Source organism: Lissotriton vulgaris, chromosome 6 (genome assembly GCF_964263255.1).
Source record: "Lissotriton vulgaris chromosome 6, aLisVul1.2, whole genome shotgun sequence".
Taxonomy (NCBI): domain Eukaryota; kingdom Metazoa; phylum Chordata; class Amphibia; order Caudata; family Salamandridae; genus Lissotriton; species Lissotriton vulgaris.
This window is the reverse complement of record NC_141694.1, coordinates 1,094,189,446-1,094,211,982: the sequence shown is the minus strand read 5'-3', so window position 1 is coordinate 1,094,211,982 and position 22,537 is coordinate 1,094,189,446.

The following is a 22,537-nucleotide window of genomic DNA, read 5'->3' as shown; positions in this document are numbered from 1 at the left end:
GCATGGAAGCCGTGGCAGGCTGGACGTCCACGAACTTCCTTAAGCTAAACGGGGAAAAAACCGAGATCCTCATCTTTGGTGGCAAACAAGATCTCTGGTCCTCGGATTGGTGGCCAACCGCCCTCGGAACCTGCCCCCTGCCGTCCTTAGTTGCCAGAAACCTGGGGGTCACCTTTGACACCACACTGGCTTTTGATAAACAAGTTGGCAAAACCGTGTCAACTTGTTGTGGGGTCCTGAGGATCCTCAGGAATCTAGTACACTATCTCTCCCCCGAAGCCCGGAAACAGGTGGTTATTGCTCTTATCTCACCCCGCCTGGACTATTGCAATGCCCTCTATCTTGGTATCTGCAAAAAACTTGTCCTCCGCTTACAGACTATTCAGAATGCTGCAGCCAGGTTTGTGGTGAATGCCCCCAGACGTGCTTCTGTTACAGAAATCAGAAAAGACCTCCATTGGCTACCTGTTCAGGCAAGGATCAAGTTTAAGGTTCTGGTTCTGACCTATCAGGCCCTTCATGGCCTGGGTGCTGAGGACATTAGGTCTCTCGTATCCTTCTATACCCCGGGTAGAGCCCTTAGATCTGCTCACAAAAATCTTCTTGCGACCCCCCGGATCGCCAAGGCCAGATGGGGCAGGAGGGTTTTTTTCTCCCTCACCCCCAAGCTATGGAACTCGCTTCCTACCAACCTTAAAACTCAGCCATCACTTGCCCTTTTCCGGAAGAATCTTAAAACCTGGCTATTCGCTCAATCAAATTTTTAAGTGCTGCCTCCTTCGGATGCCTCCATCCACTCAGTTGGTTTCTTTCCATCTTCTGCACCTTGATGTCTCCGGGTTAATCTGCGCTTTCACAAATCGCGAATTCATTCATTCAAAAGGATAGTGGAGGGAGAGAAGAGGGAAGGTTCTAGAAAGTGTTTATTTGGAGATCATGGCAGTGGAGGAGGTTTGGGATGAGTAAAGTATAGATGGAGGGGGGAGTCTCTAGAAGTGGGTTAGGAGGAAGATGAGGTATTGGATGAGTCTAGGACGGATACACGAGGGAAGGGTTTAGAAAGGCTTGTTTTGGAGATCTGAATAGTAAAAGAGGTGTGAGATCATGGAAGGAGTGGTAGAGGAGGGAAGAGTCTAGAAAGGGTTATTATGGGGATCATAGTAGAATAGTGTTTGGGATGAGTCAGAGTGGAGGTAGAGGATATATTGAGAGCGGTATTGGTTGAAAAATAGGGTAGTGCATTGGAAAGAGTAGCAGAATGAGGTTTGGGATGAGTCAGAGTGGAGGTAGAGGAAATATTGAGAGGGATATAGGATGATCTATAGGGTAGTGCATTGGATGTGCTGGATTATGAGTAGAGTAATAGATAAAGATACACAAGTACATGGAAGGTATATATGTATAATGAAGGTAATATAACTAGATTTAAGTTGTATTTAATAAACTCAGACGTTCATGTGTTGCCGTACTTTAATCCAATTTATTTGGTTTCATAATTGTTTTTAAATAAATGAGTAGTGAAGCAATTACAGATAAATAGTTTATTGCAATAATTAGAATTTGATCATAATGACCAAATAGATTACATTGAAAAAATCAATCTGATAATGCCCACAAAGTGCAAAGAAAGGTACTGAGGCATGAATAGGAAATGCCACATAACTCAGTAATAAAAAGCAAGCATTCCAGCATACTGTTAGAAACAGTCTGCCTTATCTTGACAGTGAATGGGGTTTAAACAGTGTGAACAGCTTTAGTAGAAGTATCGTAAAAGCGTGCAGCCAGGGGAAGTTAACAAAAAAAAAGTTACACACAAAAGCAAATGAACACAGTAATTCGGACATGGGAACTGATAAGAGCTGCCTTTTACGATATATTAAATTCAAGAGATTTCACTGTGTAGGTGAAACCTAAAAATGTAAGGAAGAGTTAATGTACTTCCAACACTAGGTGGCAGAAGAAGCCCAGCATCATTTTACACTAATGCTTTGGTTGGCTGAGGATCTGCTGCCACTGCTATATTTTGCCAGGATATTACTTCTTAAAATAGAGGCAGAAGATACATCTAAAAAAACAAGTATTGGCAAAACCAATAGGTCGCGCTTTTGCAAGAGTTGGAGTTATTGGCGTTGTAAATGACAATGTCTTTTACCCATGTGTTATGGAGTGGAATGGATGTATGTGGTGTGGAGTGAAATTATGTGGCTTTCATTGGAATTGTTAGTTGTGGAATTGTATGGCGTGGAGTGGATATGTGTGGCATGGTATGCAGTGGAAATATTGGGATAGAGGTTATGTGGTATTGAGTGTACTGGAATGTTGTGGAGTGGGATTGTGTGTCATGGAGTGTAATTATGTGGATTGGTATTTTGTGTTGTGGAGTGTTATGTAGTGGAGTTTAATTATGTGATGTGCTGTTGAATTTTGGGGCATGATGTGGAATTCTGTGGTGTGGTGTGTGGGGTGCTGTGTTGAGTTGAATTATGTGTTTTGTTATCAAATTATGTGGTGAGGAATGAAAATGTATGGAGTTGAATTGTGTGGCGAGTGAAATTATGCTGATTGGAATTATGTGGCTTCGTGTGAAGTGTATTTATGTGGATTGTTGCTATGTGGCATAGAGTGGTTTTATGTGGGGTGTATTTATGGGATATTGAGTAGAGTGTAATTATGTGGAGTGGAATCATGCTGTATTGACTGGTATTATGTGGAGTGTAATTATGTTGGGTGATGATTTTGGAGAACATGCTGTTAGGCCCAGGGTGTAAAACCTCTCCAGTTTTAGACTGCTAGTGCATATCTTTTGAGGTTCTGTACACAATATCTTCTGCACCTCCCTACTTTTTTTTTTTGTGAAAATCTTTATTAACATGAAGGCATAGTATACAGTCAGTATGGTACGTTCAAGCTGTTATATTCGTATTTGTATGATACATTTCTGGAAGTTATAGTTTACATTACATATTCTTCATCCGTGACTCAATCTACCCACCTAAAATCTGTATATGCTCATCCGTATATCCAAACATTAGTCATCAGAGTTTATCAATTTTCTCCCGCTATGTGCTACCTAACATGAGCACCCCTCTTACAAAATTCAAGAAACCCCCCCCCCAAACTTGAGCCATTACTTTTAAGTACGTTTCCACACATCTCTTCCCATCAGCAAGTCCCCACGCCACTTTGTTATCTCTCAGGTGCATTATTCCAATACGTTGCTGCATTTGGTCCGTTCAGGCAGCCACCCCCAGCCCCAGCTGCTACTCATCCTCCCCCTCGGAGTCCAGGTTGTCTCCTTCTGGTAAGGGTTCACATATCTCACCCCTATAAACATTCCATGCTGCCCACACCTTGTTCCATTTGCGGGGGGAAGCTCGAAGGACATAGACCGCTCTCTCCGTAACCATCAGGATATCCATGTTTTTAGCCCATCTGTTCGCAGTGGGCAAGTCCGGAGCCCCCCACTTCTGTGCAATATCACGCTTAGCCACTGTCATGGCTAGTGTAGCCCAAAATATCCCATACCTATCTAGGTCGTTGGGGTCCCAGATGTTCAAGAGGCACTTACGTGGTTCTGGCAAAATGGAAATCTTGAGTGTTTGGGAGATTGTGCGCATTATTTGCCTCCAGAATTCCTGTATTTTCGGGCAGTCCCATAGTGTATGAAATAGTGTTCCCTCCTCCCCGCAACCCCTCAAGCAAAAGGGATGGGGTGCTCTATGTATTTTGTGGAGTAGTGTCCTGGTGTAATAGATGCGGTGTAAAATTGTTAGTTGCACCAGTCTAAACTTTGCCGAGATGCCCACCTCTCTGGGGGAGGCCAAAGCTTCATTCCATTCCGATTCATCTGCCTCACCTATCTCTCCCTCCCATCTTTCTTTAAGTTTCAGCGTGGGGTTCTCTAAGTTGTTGATCAGTTTTTTGTATGTGAGGGAAGTCACGCTCTGTTGCATGTAGTCTGTCAATAGTCTATCCTCAAGTGGTGAGGATTCCGGCAAATCAGTGCCTGTTGGGATCGCCTGGAGTAGTGCGTGTCTAATTTGCACGTACCTAAATGTTTCAGTGGGTCTGAGGCCATACTGCTGCTGGAGTTGTGGGAACGTTATTACCGTGTCCTTGTCCCAGAGGTCCCCCACTGTGGAAATACCTATAGAGTCCCACTGTGCAAATCCTTTACACAATCTAAGGTTTCCTAGTGACCTCGTGTCCCATAATGGTGTCATTTTGGTGGTTCATCCTTTCCAGCCCAGTCGTGCCTGTGCTATATGCCAGAGAGCCGCCGTGTGTTGTATCGGACCGTGCAGATGTTTGAGTTGCGATTTATTATATAGTACCGAGAGCATGCAGTCCGTCCCTAGTTGTGACCAGTCTGCCCGGTACGCTGGGTCGTCTCTCGGGGTGTGGATCAATTGGTTAATTACTTTAAGTTGAGCTGCCCAGTAATATAGCTGAATATTGGGAAGCGCAATCCCTCCCTCATACCAACTTTTCACCAATTTGTCATAGGCTATACGCGCTGGGCCATTATTCCAGAGTAGGCTGGAGACTAACGCAGCAATTTGTTTGAAATATCGCGGTGGGACAGGATGTGGGGTGTTTTCCAATATGTATAGGAACCTGGGGAGTGCCATCATTTTATACAAGGCTGCCCTCCCCAGGAGGGTGAGGGGCAAGGTCGCCCAGTGCTTAACGTCTGCACGTAAGCGATCCATAGGTGGTTTGAGGTTGTTGGCAAAGAAATCTGCTTCAAAATGTGCGACGACAATGCCCAGGTATTTAAAGGAGGTCGTCGGCACTGCCAGGGGGCAGTCCTCCTGTAGCCTCGGTGCCGCGCCCTTTAGTGTGTATATCACCGATTTTGACCAGTTCAGGGTATAGCCTGAAGACTTCCCGTGCGTATTGCAGAGTTCCAGCAAGGCTGGGATTCCGTTGTCACGTTCAACCATATAAATGAGCATGTCGTCTGCATATAGGGAGATTTTATCCTCCCACCCCTCCTCCCATTTAATGCCCTTGAATAAGGGCGTTGTTCTAATCAGGATTGCCAAGGGTTCGAGCACCAACGCAAAGAGTAAGGGTGACAAGGGGCATCCCTGTCTAGTCCCTCTGCCCAACGGGAACGCCGGCGAGATGTGATGCCACTACCCGTGCCACCGGTTTTGTGTAGAGTAGTCGTATCCAGGCTATATATTTCGGCCCAAAGCCCATACGCGCAAGTACCGCAAAGAGATATTCCCATTCTACTAGGTCAAAAGCCATTTTGGCATCAAGGGAGAGAATTACAGCCTTCTCTGAGAGGAGGTGTGAACGAGCCAGTACTCCATGAACCCTCCGGAGATTCAGCGCTGTAATCCTATGGGGCATAAAGCCCGATTAGTCGGGGTGGATCAGGGTGCGCATGTGCGGCATCAGACGGTTGGCCAGAAGTTTAGCCAGCACCTTGGCCTCTACATTAAGTAATGATATCGGGCGATATGAGGTGCATTCAGCTGGAGGTTTTCCCGGCTTTGGTATAGCTACTATCGTGGCCGTGCGTTGATCCAGCGGCAATTCCGTCTTCTCCCTACTCTCCATATACATGTCCAGTAGGGGTCTACTGAGCTCTGAGGCCATTGACTTATACCATTCCACAGACAGTCCATTGGGACCCAGTGCTTTGCCTGATTGTAGTGACTGAATCGCCAGTTGAATTTCATCCTCTGTTGGGTCTGCCTCTAAGTCTTGCACATTCTCTGGTGTTATGCTGGGGATGACAATGTCCACCAGTGATACTGCTGCCGTTTGCGCAGTGACTACGTGGTCTGGGGTGTATATGTTCTGAAAATGACTTGCCAAGGTGCGCACAATTTCTTCCGGATGTGTCAGCTCTTGGCCGTCAGCAGTACACAGTCTCTGAATACCTCTTGTACCTCCCCCTCTCTTATCCAACCATGCCAGCATTTTCCCTGCTTTGTCGCCCACATCATAAATTCTATGTATAGTGTTTGCGATGTAACCCTGCACTGTCGTTTTGAGGTGGGCCTGGTATTGTTGTTGCCGTAACAGCAGTGTGTGTGTCGTAGCCGGGGAGGGGTTCGCCATATGAGCAGTGTTTGCATCGTGGAGTGTCAGTTCTATGTCTGTGAGTTCTCGCCGGGAATCCCGTTTGTGTCCCGTTATGGCTGCTATTGCAGTACCTCGAAGGACGGTTTTATAAGCTTCCCACAGGATTGATGGCGAAGCCACCGTTCCAGCGTTTTCAGCAAAGTAGTGTGTCGTCGCTAGTTTAAGTTTCTTCCGAATTTTAGGGACTTTTAAATAGTTGGGGTAAACTGGGTAGATTCTAGCGCATTTCTTTTCTCTGGTGGTAAGAGTCATAACGATTGGTGAATGGTCAGATATGCCTCTGGGCAGGATGTCTACTTTGTCCACAGACCCCAGTCCCACCCCCAGGAACAAAAAGTAGTCTATGCGAGATAGGCTATTATGTACAGCGGAGTAAAAAGTGTATTGGGTCGCCGCGGGGTGTAGATGTCGCCATACGTCCACAATGCCCAGTGCTTCTAAAAAGTCAGGGAGCGATGCAGTCCCTCGTGAGCGGGTTCTGATGGGAAAGGTGTCCACCGCAGGGTCTATTATTGCATTCAAGTCACCCCCTATGATTGTGTCTCCTTCAGGGAGGTCTAGGAGGAATTTGCCCAGGGCAGGCAATGCTACGGAGTGAAGTGCCGGGGGGATGTATATGGATACCACATTAAGCGGCTTGCCCTCCCACTGGCCATGTATGGCTGCGAAGCGCCCCTGGTCATCTGTCGCGCGATGTGTAATTATAAAGGGCGACATCTTTTTCATTAGGATCCCTGTCCCCCTGGACCCGGAAGTGAATTCTGCATGTATTGCCATTGTATATCCGCGCCTATCAAAAGCTTTGCATGTCATCCCTGCAAGGTTTGTTTCTTGGAGCAGAACTATATCCGGGCTCTGGCGTTCAATGGCTTGCAGGACTAGGCCCCTTTTTATTTTGTCCCCTAGGCCTCTGACGTTCCAAGTTAGCATGCGCAATGGGGGCACCCCTACCGTCACCGGGGTACCCTCAGTGGGTGAAGCCTGAAGTGGTTGGGCCATGTAATCGTTGGGATAATGTTGTGTGCAATGTGTCGTTAGGTTCCGTGCAGCCGTTGCCTTCCGTGATGAGGCATAGGAGTATGCCGATATTCAGAGTGGTAGTATAACGTGTGGACTGAGTGATGACTATGAATAGAAACGTGAACAATAAAACTATACTGCTTGTAAGATTCCATCCCTGTCTCTAAAGTTGAAGAGTCTGGCCAGCACAGGTTGTGGCGTCGCTCCTGGCTTAGGTGTTCCGCCCGGAACCCTGTGTGCTCTTTCCACTGAAAAGAAGTGGGATAGTCCTTTGGGTTGCGGTTTGGTCTTTATGAGATCTTCGATGTAGAGGTCCATTGCCCCCTTCCCTTCTGTTTCCGGAAGTCCAAGGATGCATACATTATTCCTTCGAGAACGCCCTTCTTGGTCGTCCAGCTTATCCTGTAGAAGTTTGGTGACTTTCTCCATACGTTCCATGGCTATTTGTAGTTACAACGTGTCTTCTACAAGAGATTTCGTGACCACCTCTACCTGGGATACTCTTTCAGTCATTTTTTGGAAGTCCGCTCGTAACAGCGTGACTTCAGAGGAGATGGAGCCCACCGTTGTTTTTACTTCCGAAAGAGTTCTCATAATGTCTTCCAACGTTACCTTCTTGGTCCCTTCCGTTTCTGGGGTAGCACCCGTGGAGTTGCGCCCATTGCTTTGCGATTGTCCGTGATGGTTGTATGCAAACTTATCCAACTTGGCCTGTGTGGATCCACTCCTAGTTCCTTTGCCCACCATGGCGTCAGGGCTTGCGGAGTCCGGTGCCGTCCCTCTCTGTGTCGTGGTCAGCATTGTGTGACTTTCTTTGTCTCTTGCGTGTGGGTCAGGGAACAGCGGGTTGGCGTGCACTTCGTTATGTCGAGCGTCTGGACGGACTTTCTTCTCATCCACCCACCGACACTGCACCGACCCCTTTTCGGTCGTGCTTCATACCAGTGATAGCGGACCTTCGTGCTGTTTCCGTCCGGAAGGCCGCTGCAATGGCTGTGATGACTGCGGTGCCCCGTTCCGCTATATTCAGTGTCTAGCGCACCGTGTCGCTGTCTGCCTTTGATTGCGTCTCGAGCAGGGACGGTTTCATTAGCCTTTATGTTGAATCTCGCGGGCTGGATCAGGTCAGCCGCCACGTCGCCAGGCAGAATGTCTTGTCGGGTGCTCACAACACCGCCGATGTGCCACTTGTGGTGTTATCCCTACTGGTCTGGTCGAGGCCTCACCAGGGTGTCCCCTGCTTTAACGCTGAAGATCGTTCCACCCCTAGTGGGTCAGGACTGTCAACATCGTCTTGCCAGGATGAGCGCTGCCGGCTCTTTCTGTGTTCACATGCGTGTTAGCGCCGTACTCCTCTGTCCCCCGGGGGCATCCGCATTCACTGCTACCAGCCAATTCTCGGTGTGTTTGGCCGCACTCTCCCAGAGGGTGAATAGAGTTTGTCTCACCCGTTGTGGCCGCCGGTCGTTAGGCACGGCCGCACTGGGCTTATCGTTTTTCCCCTGGGGGAGCTCACCGTCTAGCAGCGCGCCGCCGGCCGCTCCGTCCGTCTCTGTTGCCGCTGTCTCTCTTTTTGTCGTCGTATGCAGATGCCGGTAGGTATATTCGTGAAACCCAGTCCTCGGCAGCGTCTCAGAGGGTGTTTCCACTGTTCCGGTTTCCGTTGTGGGCGGTCTCGTGCTCCAAGTAGGGCGCCGGGAAGTGTCTCCTCAATCAAGCCGGCCCGGTCTCACTTCCGCCGGGGCCGGAGGATCACTCGAGGTCGATGCTTCCTTCCTGTTTACATCACCACCCCCTTTTCTAAATCGTCCTTCCTGTTTACAGGCCCCAGTGCGCCAGGGCGCGGTTTGGCGGGCTCCGGTCCTCGGTTTTCGCCAAAAGTTGGTCTGGTGATGCCGCTTCGAGCCCGGACCCGATCGCTGCCGCTTCGGGTGGGTAATGTAGCGGATTAGTGCGCCGGATTAATGATTAGGCCGTAGTGCCCTCAGGAGCTCTCGCGCTATGCTGCCGCCATGTTTGGCTGCTAGCCACGCCCCCCGCACCTCCCTACTTTTAAATGTTTCATAAATAATAGAAAGAAACCTTTAGCTTGCGTTCTGTAGCGAAGCGATTGTGCAAGAAGTCACTGTCCCTGTTCTATGTGCTAATGTAAAAAAAAAAGTTTGCTAACGATATTAAGGAAAGCATGTGCTGAAGAGAGGAGGGAGTGCAGAGACAAGACTGATTACATTTTATTAACAGAAGTGTTTAAGAAGGCCTCTTCTTCAGCCCTGGAAACCATGAGTATTACATTATATTAGTACTGGTCTATATCAGCACAAATGCCACCCTCCACTCCTACACACAGTTGCAACATGAATCTATGAAAATGCAACATCATGCAAGTCTGCAGGACACCTTTGTTCCTACACATAATGTAGCATTAAAATATGAACACCCAACATCACAGGAGCCTTTATCGACGCCCCTACCGACTACAGACAATTATTTTTTTGTATGTGAACTGAATTCCAAAATGACAAGAGCCTGCAGTTTGATATACACATATGTAATGTCCATATCTGAAAGGCTGACATCAGTGGAGCCTTAGGGAAATGAAAGGGCAGGGTAGACAGGCATCTGAACACCCTGACAGGGGTTTGTATCAGCACACAGATGTACACAAATGTAGCCTCGCAGGATTAGTGACACCGTCAGCCAGCAAAGAAAGGCACATGGCATTCTGTGTCATTTATTTTTTTGTTTGTAACATTTAATAGGCTCAAAAATCGCAGCATGCAAAGTTCTGTTGCCGAAAGGGGAAGGACTGGCAAAAAGTGTCATGCATTACACAGAGCCACTGGGCCCCATCTCTGAAGATGACCTCCTCAAGTGCATCCGCGAAACAAAGCCCTCCAACCATTCCTCGGACCCCATCCCCAGTGCCATTGCCATTGACTTCTACACCCATTCCCTTTCCTATTGGACCACTCTGGTCATCCTCTCCCTCTGTCAAGGTTCCCTTCCTGTCTCCTTCAAAACTGGGCAGGTCACCCCTCTGCTTAAAAAACCCACTGCGGATGCGAAAGACCTCAACAACTTCCGCCCCATCACTAATCTACCCTTTCTTGCGAAGATCACAGAAAGATGTGTAGCGAAACAACTCTCTCGTCATATCAAGGACAATGATCTTCTTGACAATTGTCAGTCCGGCTTCATCCAAAACTACAGCACTGAAACAGCCCTACTGCAAGTGGTTGATGACACGCTGAGGATACTCGATTCGGGGGGGGGGGGCTGTCTTCTAATTCTCCTTGACCTTTCTGCAGCCTTTGAGACTGTCAATCACAACACCCTCCTCAACACTCTTCAACAGAGAGTGGGCTTGGAGGGCACTGTGCTTAAATGGTTTGTCTCCTTTCTCTCAGATAGATCCCAAATGATCAAAATAGAGAACAGTCTTTCATCTCCTGTGGCGGTAGGTCAAGGTGTTCCTCAAGGCTCTATACTTGCACCCACTTTGTTCAATCTGTATTTAGAACCACTGGGAAATCTCCTAAGTAAATCCAGGATCCACTATCATCTCTATGCAGATGACACTCAAAGCTACCTCAAGGTCGCCTCCACTCACGATCTCTCCTTCCTAAGCTCCACTCTCGACTCCATTCAAAACTGGATGTCAACTCATCAACTGATTCTGAATCCCTCCAAAACGGAATTCCTCCTCCTCTCCTCCTCACTCTCTCCTCCCCCGGTTTAATCATGGATGGATCAGATGAATCTACTTAACAATAAACCCATCATTGTCGACAGCGCAAAATCCCTTGGTGTCATACTCGACAAAAAACTAAATCTAATCTTCCACATCAATTCCATTGCTAAGTCTGCTCGATACCAATTGCGCCTTCTTTGGGGAATTCGTCGCTTTTTCCCGGCTCAGGACCTTAAAACCCTGGTGCAATCTCTGGTCCTCTCCAGACTAGACTACTGCAATTCTCTTCTTACTGGCCTCCCCAAATCCCACTAGTCCCCCCTTAGATCTGTTCTCCATTCAGCAGCTCATTTCATTTATGGGGCCAAAAGAAGCGACCACATCACACCGATGTTATCCACCCTCCACTGGCTTCCCATCGAGGCTAGAGCTATCTACAAGACTGCCTGTATCACCCACAAAGCCTTACACTCTTCCTCTCCACGCTACCTGGCGAACAAGCTGAAACTCTCTGGAGGCTCTAGACCTTCACGTAATGCGGCAAATCTACTGCTTGAACCGCCCACTTTCAAGAAGGAAAGATCGATGACCCAATCCTTTTCAGGCAACGCGGTGAGAATATGGAACTCACTTCCGCCTCAGCTCCGGACCACCACCTCCTCCCTGGTCTTCAAAACGGACCTCAAAGTTCTCCTCCTCCAAAGACACCTCCTAAAGTAATTCACCTCCTCTCTATTATCTGAAGGAAGACCTCCCATCACTGAAATCTCTATTCTCCATGACTATGGAAGTGCCTTCCTAGTGTGTTCGTGTGGTTGTAGTGTATGCCATTTATTGCAGTATTATCCTTGTTTCTGTGTTTGGTTCCCTTTTGTAACATGCACACGCCACTTTACTCTTGTAACACACGGTTTGCTACCTCTCACATTATGTTTGCTTTTGATACTTGCACAAGTGTCACGATTGCCTACGTAATGTTTGTTCTTGTGCCTCTGTGTCTAGCATATTTTAAAGTATATTACCTCTAAATGTACTTTGTTTTCTCTTGTAACCTGCACACTTGTCACACTTTCCTCCTGTATTGCACTGTTTGCTACCTCATGTATTTTGTTTGCTCACAATTGTCACTTTTACCTCATGTAACTTACTGTCTGCTTTTGTAATTTGTTCATTTGTAATTTTTCTGTTCCTATTGTGAAGCGCTCTGACGCCTTCGGGTAAAGTCTGCGCTATATAAAAACGCATAAATAAAATTAAAATAAAATAAAGACACATCATAGGCAATAAACTTCCAAAGTCATAGTAGTTGTGCATGTACACACTAACACGCTACAAGAGCATTTGATCTTCACTATCAGACGTGCCTTTATGGACTCCAGTCCAGCTCAAGCACACACACAAAAGAAATATTCTAAACTCAAAGTGACGGCAGGATAAAGGAAAACACACGCAAGTGAAACATAGGAGTCAGAACCCGAATATCACATAAGTCTGTATGGAACCCTCACTCCTATTCAGGAAGGAGAAATTGAATTCCCCCTCCCATCCATAGCCACCAGCCCCGTGTGCATTCACATCAGCACAAGGTCTGTGGCGGAGCATTTAAAGGGCAGGGAGGTGTTCTCCCTACCCACACAATATTGCCTCTGTCTAAAAGACCCTTTTATATTAGTTCATCAGCCCCTTACAATAGACTGATGGCTGAAGAGGTTACGCGAGGCCAGGGCTTTCCTAAGCATCTTTGGGCAGCCTTGGGGACTTTTGATTTAGCCTATAAAAATTGCACATGGTCCATGAGCCGCAATTCTGATAAACATATACAATCACATACTTTCGAACAGTGCTTAATTTGTAAAATATTAAGTGCCAGGGCTCTGGCCAGGAGGCCACTTCAGTTTTCACCACCCATCGCCATACTCATCGCTGCCCAAACAACTACTAACCATCTCTCTTGCATGTAAATACGACAGTTCAGATTTTTCCAGGTCCCCAAAGCTAAAGGAATGGCTGGGGAGGCAGGTATTAGTAATTTTTTTTAAATGTATTGTTTTCCTAAATAACTGTTACACTGCTCAACATTAAATTTCATGAGCAGCGCCACCTTGTGCCAGGCTGCCCTATATGTGGTGTTGAAAATTAGGTGTCGGTGCCGAGCACCGGACACCAATTAAGTGCCGGTGCTCAGCACCGGAAAGCTCCGGCTCAAATTAAGCACTCCTTTCGAAGTGAAACAGAAAGGCAATGCATGTAGTCACAACTATGTTTCATTGTCATTTACAAGTTATCTACATTTTGCAAAGTAATTGGATGAAATGGGGAAAAAAACATGTTTCTATTTGTAAGGGTTCTGGGTGTTAAGAATTTAAAGGGGTTTTAGGGTTCAGGTGTGGTTTAAAAAAGAGGATAGTTAGACCAGTAAAGGTTTTTTTTTAGCATTCAGCCGTGAGGAAGAGTACCTGATAGTAGGGTTTTAAAGGGGTTTTAGGGTTCAGTGGTAAGTTATGGTAAGGGTATTTTAGGTTTCAATGGGCAGGTAGAGGAAAAAGGAGGTAGGGTGGGTTGGACATTTGTCCTGTCTGGAGGGTCAACCCAATTTTGTTTTGGGCCTTTTTGATTAATTTTATTTTTACTGGCTATAGAACTCTATGCACTTACCTCAGATAACCAGTTCTAAAATGTATGTGGTCATTCTTTCAACATGGTAAAATTGGTATACTCCTGATTGGCCTATTTACCGTACCTATAAGTCCCTAATATATGGTACCTACAGTGTATGTGGGCCCGTAAGTTAAATGACACCAGTGGGCTGCAGCACTCATTGTGCGAACCACCACAGTGGAAGAGTAAAGCATGCTTCCAGGCTTGCCACTGAAGCCTGGTTGTGCTGTTTCAAACTGCCAATTCAACCTTTTAAGAGGCCTACATCTTCCTTTTAAATATTAATAAATCACCCGTAAGGTTGGCCTTATTGCCCATAGGGTATGGTGCATGGTATTTAGAAGGACGTGCTGAAGCTTATTATTCCATATGTCCTTATAGCAAAATGGCATAAAAGCTATTTTCACTGTAGCAAGGCTGGTTGCTTCCATAAGGAAACACAGGATTACATTATGACACCCTATAATGCTAATTCAGATTGGTAATAGCTACATGAATATTTTAAGGACTCTTTTTAATAGTTAAACAAAATTCAAATTAATGTTATCGTCAAATTTTGTCTAACTAGTATGAAAAGGGTACTTTTGAAAAATAACAATTTGCCTGCCTAAAGCCTTTGGAAGCCTTTTTGTAAGTATTCAGCAGTCACTTGACAGCTTGGTGGCTAACCTGTGGCAAGGATTGAACAGCTCCCAGGACAGGAACAATGAGCCTTGTGTGTGGGGAGGTGTTGTCCTCCCCTTGACAGGATTGCCTGGGGTCTGTGCCCAGTCCCTGGGTCCACTTCAAAGGATCCTCTACTGTTGCAGGCAGATGTTGCTCACAACTGGGCCTGCCTTCCCTTTTGTTCTTCTAGTCAGCCAGGCTCCAGAGTGCTCTCCAGAAGTGGTTTAGAGAGACCACTTGGTTGGGGCTGTGAGAATCCTCGTTGACATTAGAATGTCAAATCGTGCTTGTATGTCACATCCTGCTTAATAGGTAGATATAGCTCACAGCTGGGACTGCCTTCCTTTTGGTCCTCCTAGTCAGCCAGGCTGCAAAGGGCTCCCCCAGAAGTGGTTTAGAAAGACCACTGGGGGTGGGGCTGTGAGAATCCTCTTTGACATTATAATGTCAAATCGTGCTTGTATGTCACATCCTGCTTGACAGTTGTGCTGAGGTTTAACATTTGGGGTGCACTTAAAAGAAGGGAAACAGAATGCCAAAACGTGTGTATCCAGGGCTTTAAGTGGGCCGGGTCTGTCTGGGTCTGAGCACCAGCAGTTATTTTTAGAGAGCCTCGAAACGGGTCTCTATCGGGCTCTATTTTTGGGCCAGAATACGTTTTTTAAAATATATTTTAAGACTGTAAATATAATAGTTATGGCATTTTTCTGGATAAATCAATTTTATATTACTGAAAATCGAATAGCGCCTAGAAACATGCAGGGAATGTTAGTGCAGCGGTCAGTGCTCTCGAGGGGCAATCAGGAGAATGTGTCTGCTATGCACAGTGTCTCCGACTCCAACAGCACAGCAAACCCTGTCCCATCCTTCACGCTCTGGCTCTACAAAGGCCTGGTATTTCGCACATCATTTAGCAGCGCCGCCCACCCCCCATATAATCAATCACGGATGTGCCACACCTCGACGATGGGGCTTTTATCCCTGTTAATGACACAAGCACCGCCGCACGCTGCCCGCAGAGTGCGGCTCCGGGACCTTTTATTGAAAATGCTTTTGCGCGACCTCCAGGCAGGAATCGATAGTGCTACAAAAAAGGAGATTCACAGCCTTTAATTTCCTTCCAGGCTTCTATCCCCTTAAGTGTCTCACACAGGGTTTGTGGGCTCAGTTTCCCGCACTGTGTCCTTCTGCCTGGCTGGAAAGAGTGCCCTACACTGTGCTCCAGATGAAGGCCAGCGAAATAATGGGTCAGAGTGGAGACGTCATGCTAGGTGAGCTGCCTTGTAGGAGGAAGGGAAATCATTTGAAGAAAAAGTTTTCCAAAGGTAGGCTAATTGGAGAGGTTTTCATAGGCACACATGCTAGTTATCTTGATTTAGACCACGCCCCTGCAGGGATAGGCCACACTCCCTTAAGAGGTTTGCCCCGCCCCTTTTAGAGCACCCCCAGGTTTTTTTCCCCCACTCAAAGCCCTGTGTGTATCTACTGTCTGGTTGCTGAAAGCTCAGCTTTCATTTTACCACACTCCATTCTCTGTGTTTGATGGGGTACAGAAACTGCCAAAAACTGAACTTTGGTGTTAGATGTGAGAGGACACTGGGATTACCATAGTACATTTACTATGCGCACACCCTGACCTCGAAGTCCAAGTTTGGTGAGCTGAAGACTTCAGCCATTTTGAAAATGCTCAAAGTACGGAGGGGTAGCCTTGGAAACCTTACCCGATTGGTTAGAGCAGTGATTCCCAATCTGTGCAACGTAAAAACTACCAGGGGCGCCGCGCACCAAACGCACAGTTAAGGAACCAAATTAATTTCTTAATCCTGACATATCAATAGATCAAGACAGTATGTGGAATGAAAGGCGCGGAAATGCCATTAAATACACAAATCCATAAATAAAAAATGCAGATTTACTTGTAGAGAAAGTCCACGATCCGCATTAACAGTGCAAACCTGCACACAATCAGGGAAATACTGCAGAGGGGCGCAGTACCTACAGAGGCCGCTGGGGGTCGGGCGACAGTCCCTCCTAGTGTTTGTAAATACAGCAACGGTGGCAGTTGCTGCGCAGAGACCTGGGCTGAACCTACCAAACCGGGGCTAAAAGAGCAGGCCGAGAAGAAGGAGAAAGAAGCCTGGGTGGAGAAAAGGGCTGACAGAAGGGACTTTACAAGGGGAGCAGGAAGGAGGCGCAGACGCCACTGGTAGAAGCCTTTACTGAAGTGTTGATTACATGTTGGGAACACAGTGATGGCAGCTATGGTAGATAGGGTGACCAACCGTCCGTAAATTTCACGGACAGTCCGTAATTTCGGCCGTCTGTCCGTTGTCCGTGAAGGATCCTTTAACGGACGCCATTTGTCCGTAATTTTAACCGGGCACAGCTTCCACCCACCTGCCTTCTTGACTCCGATGCTGTACCAAAGCTCAGATACCCAGCAGCACTGGAGAGGCACAGCGGGAGGGCAACCCTCACACCTCCAGCCCTTGATGAGCTGTTAAGAGGTGCTCGAAGGTGACAGAGGGAGGGGCTGCAGCTTCAAGAGCAGGGGCTCCTATTCAGATGCAAACAGCCTTGAATGCGTCTCTGGAATTTAGAGGGACCGCCGCCTCACACATTCCCTTTCTGCCAGGGCACCAAACATCGTAGAACAGGCCCTGATTGCAGCACTGGTTCTCTTCACAGAGCGGGTCTTCAAACATGCAGCCTATAATGTAATAAAGTAAAGAAATGGCACAATCGCACCCACACTGATTAACAAAGTATAGAGAACAATCAGTTAAATCAGTTCTCTTGGAGTATCTCCTTTACGTACTGTACATCACAGTGGGGGCTGGCAAAACTAACATTTTGGACAGGGAACCTGTCTTCTCGTTGTCTTGTCCAGGAGGGGGTGAGGAGCTGTTAGAGGCGGCAGACCCGAGAGCAGAGAGCGGCCCGGGACCAGGGTTCGATTCCCGACGCGGCAGGGTCTTGGACCAGGATCAGCGGACTCGATAATTCTCGCATCGGTGCCTACTCCAACCAGAGATCATACTCAGCAACTCTGGGCATTAGCTTGCCTCATCTCCACAACGGCCCCTCACAAACGCCGGGGATGCCTGGTTTCACCTTGGAGACTCCCAGGAGGGACTATCTCACAGGGAAAGCCAGGACGGGTTCCCCAGCGGTCTATAGCACTACGAGGCCTGCGGTGCGGGTAGAAGTGCGCTTTATAAGACACACACACACACAACACAACTCAGGAAGAGACCAAGATGATACTAGACTACTGCACGCCCACCCCTGTGCCCCCTCCTGCGATCGCTCCTGCCCCCTCCCCCCAGTGATGGCTCCTGTGCCCCCATGTGATGGCTCCTATACCCTACCCCCCCCCCCCCCCGCCTGTGGTGGCTCCTGTCCCCCCTGTGGTGGCTCATGTCCCCCTCCTGTGGTGGATCCTGTCACTGCCCTGGGTGACTTCTGTCTCACTCCTGGAAAGGCTCCTGCAGCGAGGGTGAAGTTCTTGATGGGCCTCTTTTCAGAAAGGCTCAGCTCAAAGTTAATATGAAAAGGTGGGCGAGTGAGTAAGTGAAGGGATGGGTGGATAGCTGGATGAATTAGTGAAAGGGCGAGTGGATGAATGAAAGATTGAATTGAAAGATAATGAGAGAGGATGGATGGATTGATGGAGTGGAAGGATGGAAGAGAGAAAAGGTAAATAGCTGGATGTATGGGTGGAAGGGTAGCTGGATGGGTAAAAGGGTGAATGGATAAGTGAAAGCGTGGATGATGAGTGAGTTGATGGATGAGTGAAATGATAGATGATTGATGAACTGATAAGTGCAAGGGTGAATGGATGGACAGATGAGCGAAAGGGTGGATGCAAGGACGGATGAGTGAGTGAAAGGGAGGGTAGATGGACAAAAGGATGAATAGATGAGTGAAGGAGTGAAAGGATAAATGGATGAGAGAAAGGACGGATGTGTGATAGGGTTAATGGATGGATTCATGAGTGGATGAGTAGATGGGTGGGTGGATGGATGGAAGGAAGGATTGCTAAGTCAAAGGGTCGATGGAGAGAGAAAGGGAGGATGGATGGATGACAAAGGATGGATGGTTGGAAGGATGAGTGACTGGGTGGATAGATAGTAAGTGAAAGGATGGCTGGATGGGTGAAAGGGTAAATGGCTGGATGGATGAGTGAATGAATGGATGGATGGTAGAAGAGAGGATGGATGAGTGTACAGATGGATAGGGTGAAAGGGTGGATGGATGGATGATGGATGAGTGAAAGGATGAATGAAGGGATGGATGAGTGAAATGATAGATGGACGGATACATGATGAATAGGTTTGCAAATGGTTGAATATGTTTGGATATGGCTGGGCTTACTTATATACTATTGTGCGACCTCTGATGTGTCTTTAAAACTTATCCAATTGTCCTGAAGTTTTGTCCTGAATTTTGACCTACTGTCCTGAATTTGTGTCCTGAATTTTGACCCTTTGTCCTGAATTTTCACAGTCACCATCCTGAATTTGCACCCATAACAGTTGGTCACCCTAATGGTAGAGCTGGAGACTGAATAGTGTGTCTGGCGAATAGACCCTGCCTTTAAAGAAGCTTTCAGTGCATAGCAGCACACTCTTGACCTTTGTTTTTGTAAGGTTAGAATTATATTCTTATTGTCATAGTATCTGAAGCTTTACCATAACACACAGTGCAATATGCTGCATATAGTAAATTGTGACACATGCTACTTCGGTTTTGGCATTATGTGTTTTTTAATGTTGTAAATACCAGGCGAACCTGTACCTGCAAGTTGAGGGTGAATGGAAGGAGGCATATTTCTACTAGTGAAGTGGTTTGCTTTTTATTTCCTGCTAGACTAGCAAGGCTCTCTGAGAGAGAGAGGGGAGGTGGGTGACAGGATCAGGGGCCATACGCCACACAGCCTAGTTTTGGGATTGCCAGCAGTCCATTCCATGCTTCCAGAATTTCACACACGTCATCATACAACTTGCCGAATCACACTATGCAGCAGGAATGCCACATTTCCCCATCTATGCAAACAATGCAGTTTGTTGCATAAAGCAACGTCTGTTAGCGACGAGCACCACAGGCATACATCAAAGTCTGGTGTTAAAGCAATAGTTCTTCAAAAATCATTTGTGAGTGAACTTACTGCATGGAAGTACTGACCTAAATGTCTTACTATGACATGTCAAACAAATCAAAGCCTACCATCGACACACTTTACAAGACTGCATGATTATAATACCTTCATAAGCTTTATCCCAAAGAAAACTGAAAGTACTCCTGAGGCTGGGCTTACATTGCCCTCACCCGAAAAAAAAGTAACATAATGGGGAGCCGGGGGTCAATAAAGTTTGGGAACCACTGGGTTAGGGCATCACCTGGGATCATTCTCACCCACAAGCTTCAGCCTGGCATACATGTGAATTCGAAAAAACACGAGAGGTACTCAAAGTCTGGGTGAGGAAAAATTGTTGGACCCAAATGGTGTCCAATGATGTATTCAGATCACACAGTTGATCTTTAACAGAAGACACTATTGTGTCAAAGAGGTGAAATGGAGAAGATACAAAGTCTGTGAGACTAGAAAACAGTAGAAAACAGTACCCATCGGCCCACTCAAAAGTGGAGTATCGTCATCTGGGTAGTTGGAGAAAAGGTGTCCTATAGGTTTCTCCTCAGCCAAAGTCCGAGGTTACCTAATCATGGACCCTTAGATCGAGCATCCAACACACAGAAGACAGTATGTGAGCAGACAGGGCAAAGAAGTTGCAGTGCAGAGAATAAAGACAAGAAAAGAAAAATAATCTTGGTGGTTAAAAATACCTACTTTGATGACACGAGGAAATTTTATTGGTTTTGACCATCAGAGTGGCATCATTAAAAGCAGTATGCTGATAGCATGGAAGGAATTGCTATCTATCATGCGTGTTATTTGGTCGACATGTTTCAGCCTTTAACGGCTTTCTTCAGGACCTATGATAAGCTACTGCAACACATACTTATCGTGAATAGCGACCAATCTCCCATGGATTCAAAGGATAAAGGTGTATCTTCTCCTGTATAAACAGTGTGGGAAACAAAAATTGAAACACCATGTTTAAATACATACATAATGTAGTACACACCTCACACCACAATCATGATATTAGAGTGTATTCCAATGTAAACTCACCCTAAATGTAGGGAGAGAAAGCCTCACCTCGCCTGGCGACTGCTCAGGTAGGAAGGAGGCCACGCACTAAAAATAAGCGCATGAAATTGAAATTAGTTATCAAGTAGCTGCTGATAACAAGCGTTTCAAAAAAGCATTTCAAAAAAGCAATACCATGAGGGCAGACATATAAAACCAGATTTATGGAGAGAGACTGCCAGGATCCTTCTCTAACAAGTTAAAAATGGTTACAATTAATTACATAGGGCCAGCCGATCCCACAGAGGTATCTTTAAGTACCAGGGACTAGGTACAGCACGTTAGCGCTAAGTCCGTGCAGAAGTAAGCATTCACCTGGCTGCAGCCCTTGGAGGGTAAAGCGTGAGTGGAGCGCTCGAAAAAACCTACCTCTCCGTCGTTGCCTCGGGGCCAAAGACTGAGCCGAGGGGGAGGTAACAAACTCACGTCACGTGAATGTATTTAGCTAGAAATGGCGGACCTGTGAGAAAACTCTCCTCAAGTGCCTCGCTATTGGATAAAATGCGTGAGCCAGTCAGTTTCTGTGCCAGCGAAGCCAGCAGGAAGTGCACTCTCTGTGACGCCTTCCAATTGCATTAAAGCTGTTAGCTGCAGTGGAAGCAACGCGCGCGGGCCCGTATCACCGAGATAAACTTCCGGGTGGCGGACCTTAGAGGAGACACTAGTCAGAGGATAGCCATAGGTTGTTGGAACCAACCAATGGCTGTGTCTTAGCCAGCTGGAACACCGTGTGAAGTGGTGTACAACTCGTACGGACACAATCGTGACAGAAAACTGTTGCAATGCGCGTTTGTGTTGCTGTGAGGTGAAACCCGAGGTTCTCAGTTGGGTGGTAATTGTCAAACACAGCGGAAAAAACAACTCTGTATAGACAAAAGGGTCTATCACTTACATGTAAAAAAACAGTGTTGTGTACAGGTAATTATGGTGAACACAGCCTTACATGATCTAACTGTGCGTGGAGCTACAGCTATCAATAGGTATGAGCCCACTAAAGTCTAATCATTGGTTAAGTAATGTCAATCTTCCAAGCTAGTATAGGTTTATTGACGGAGCTGTGAATCATCAGTATATGTAACTGAACCTGTCGAAGTCATTCAAATTTGTACAAAGTACGTCCAGGTGGCGGACGTCATGTTTGGGTCATGGGCGGAGCATTTACATTGCTTTTTAGGCCAAAGGCTGAACCGTCTCATGTCTAAAGCAATTAAAGACAGAAAGCGTGATCATGATGATGTGAACCAATCACACGAAGGTTCGTAGAGCAAGAGAGTTTAATGTCAGGAAACTGGTAGATCCAGCAAAATGATATCGCTGTAAAATCAACCCCAAGGGGTGGTTGATGGTACAGCGAACAACGACCCAGCTGTATGTCAGCTAGAGTATCTATCAACATCTGCGACAAGACAGTGTGCATGTGGGTAGCCAAAGTATGCGTAACCAATCATGATGTAACTGTGCTGCTGGAATAGTACAGAGGGTCGCAAAAAAGGTCAAATGACAGGTGGAGGGCCACGACGTCGTGGACTGTACAACAAAGAACCTCCATACAGTGTGACTCGTAGGGAGGCTGAATGTGAGACTGCCAGTGTAGGCATGATAGTGTGTCAGTCCTACATCACTATTGAATGCTTATAGTTGCATCCAGGGAATGTCGTCATTTAAACCTTCACTGTCAGTGCGCAGTTTGAAAACCCACCTTTGCTCTTTCCGGAGGAGAAACAGTGGAATGTCAGTTATGTGGCTGGGTATGTGTGGTTGTTCTAAGATCAACCACTTAAGTTCGTCAGGGTGGTGTTTTTTCTCAAGGAAATGTGTGGTGAGGCGGGTGGCTTGTTTGTTGCGTCTGATAGTGCTCTTATGCTCTTGGATACGCAATTTGATTTTCCTCGCTGTCATGCCTATGTACTTGAGGCCGCATGGACAGGTAATTTGGTACATGACTTTGTCACTGTTACAGTTGGTGTGGCGCCTAAGTATCCATGGGCGATTGGTACCTATATCGACCTCAAGGGTCTTATTAGTTTGGGCACACACTGAGCAGTTACCGCAGGGGTGATGTCCCTGCACTGGGGGCAAGTTCCACAGTTTGGATGCAACTATAAGCATTCAATAGTGATGTAGGACTGACACACTATCATGCCTACACTGGCAGTCTCACATTCAGCCTCCCTACGAGTCAC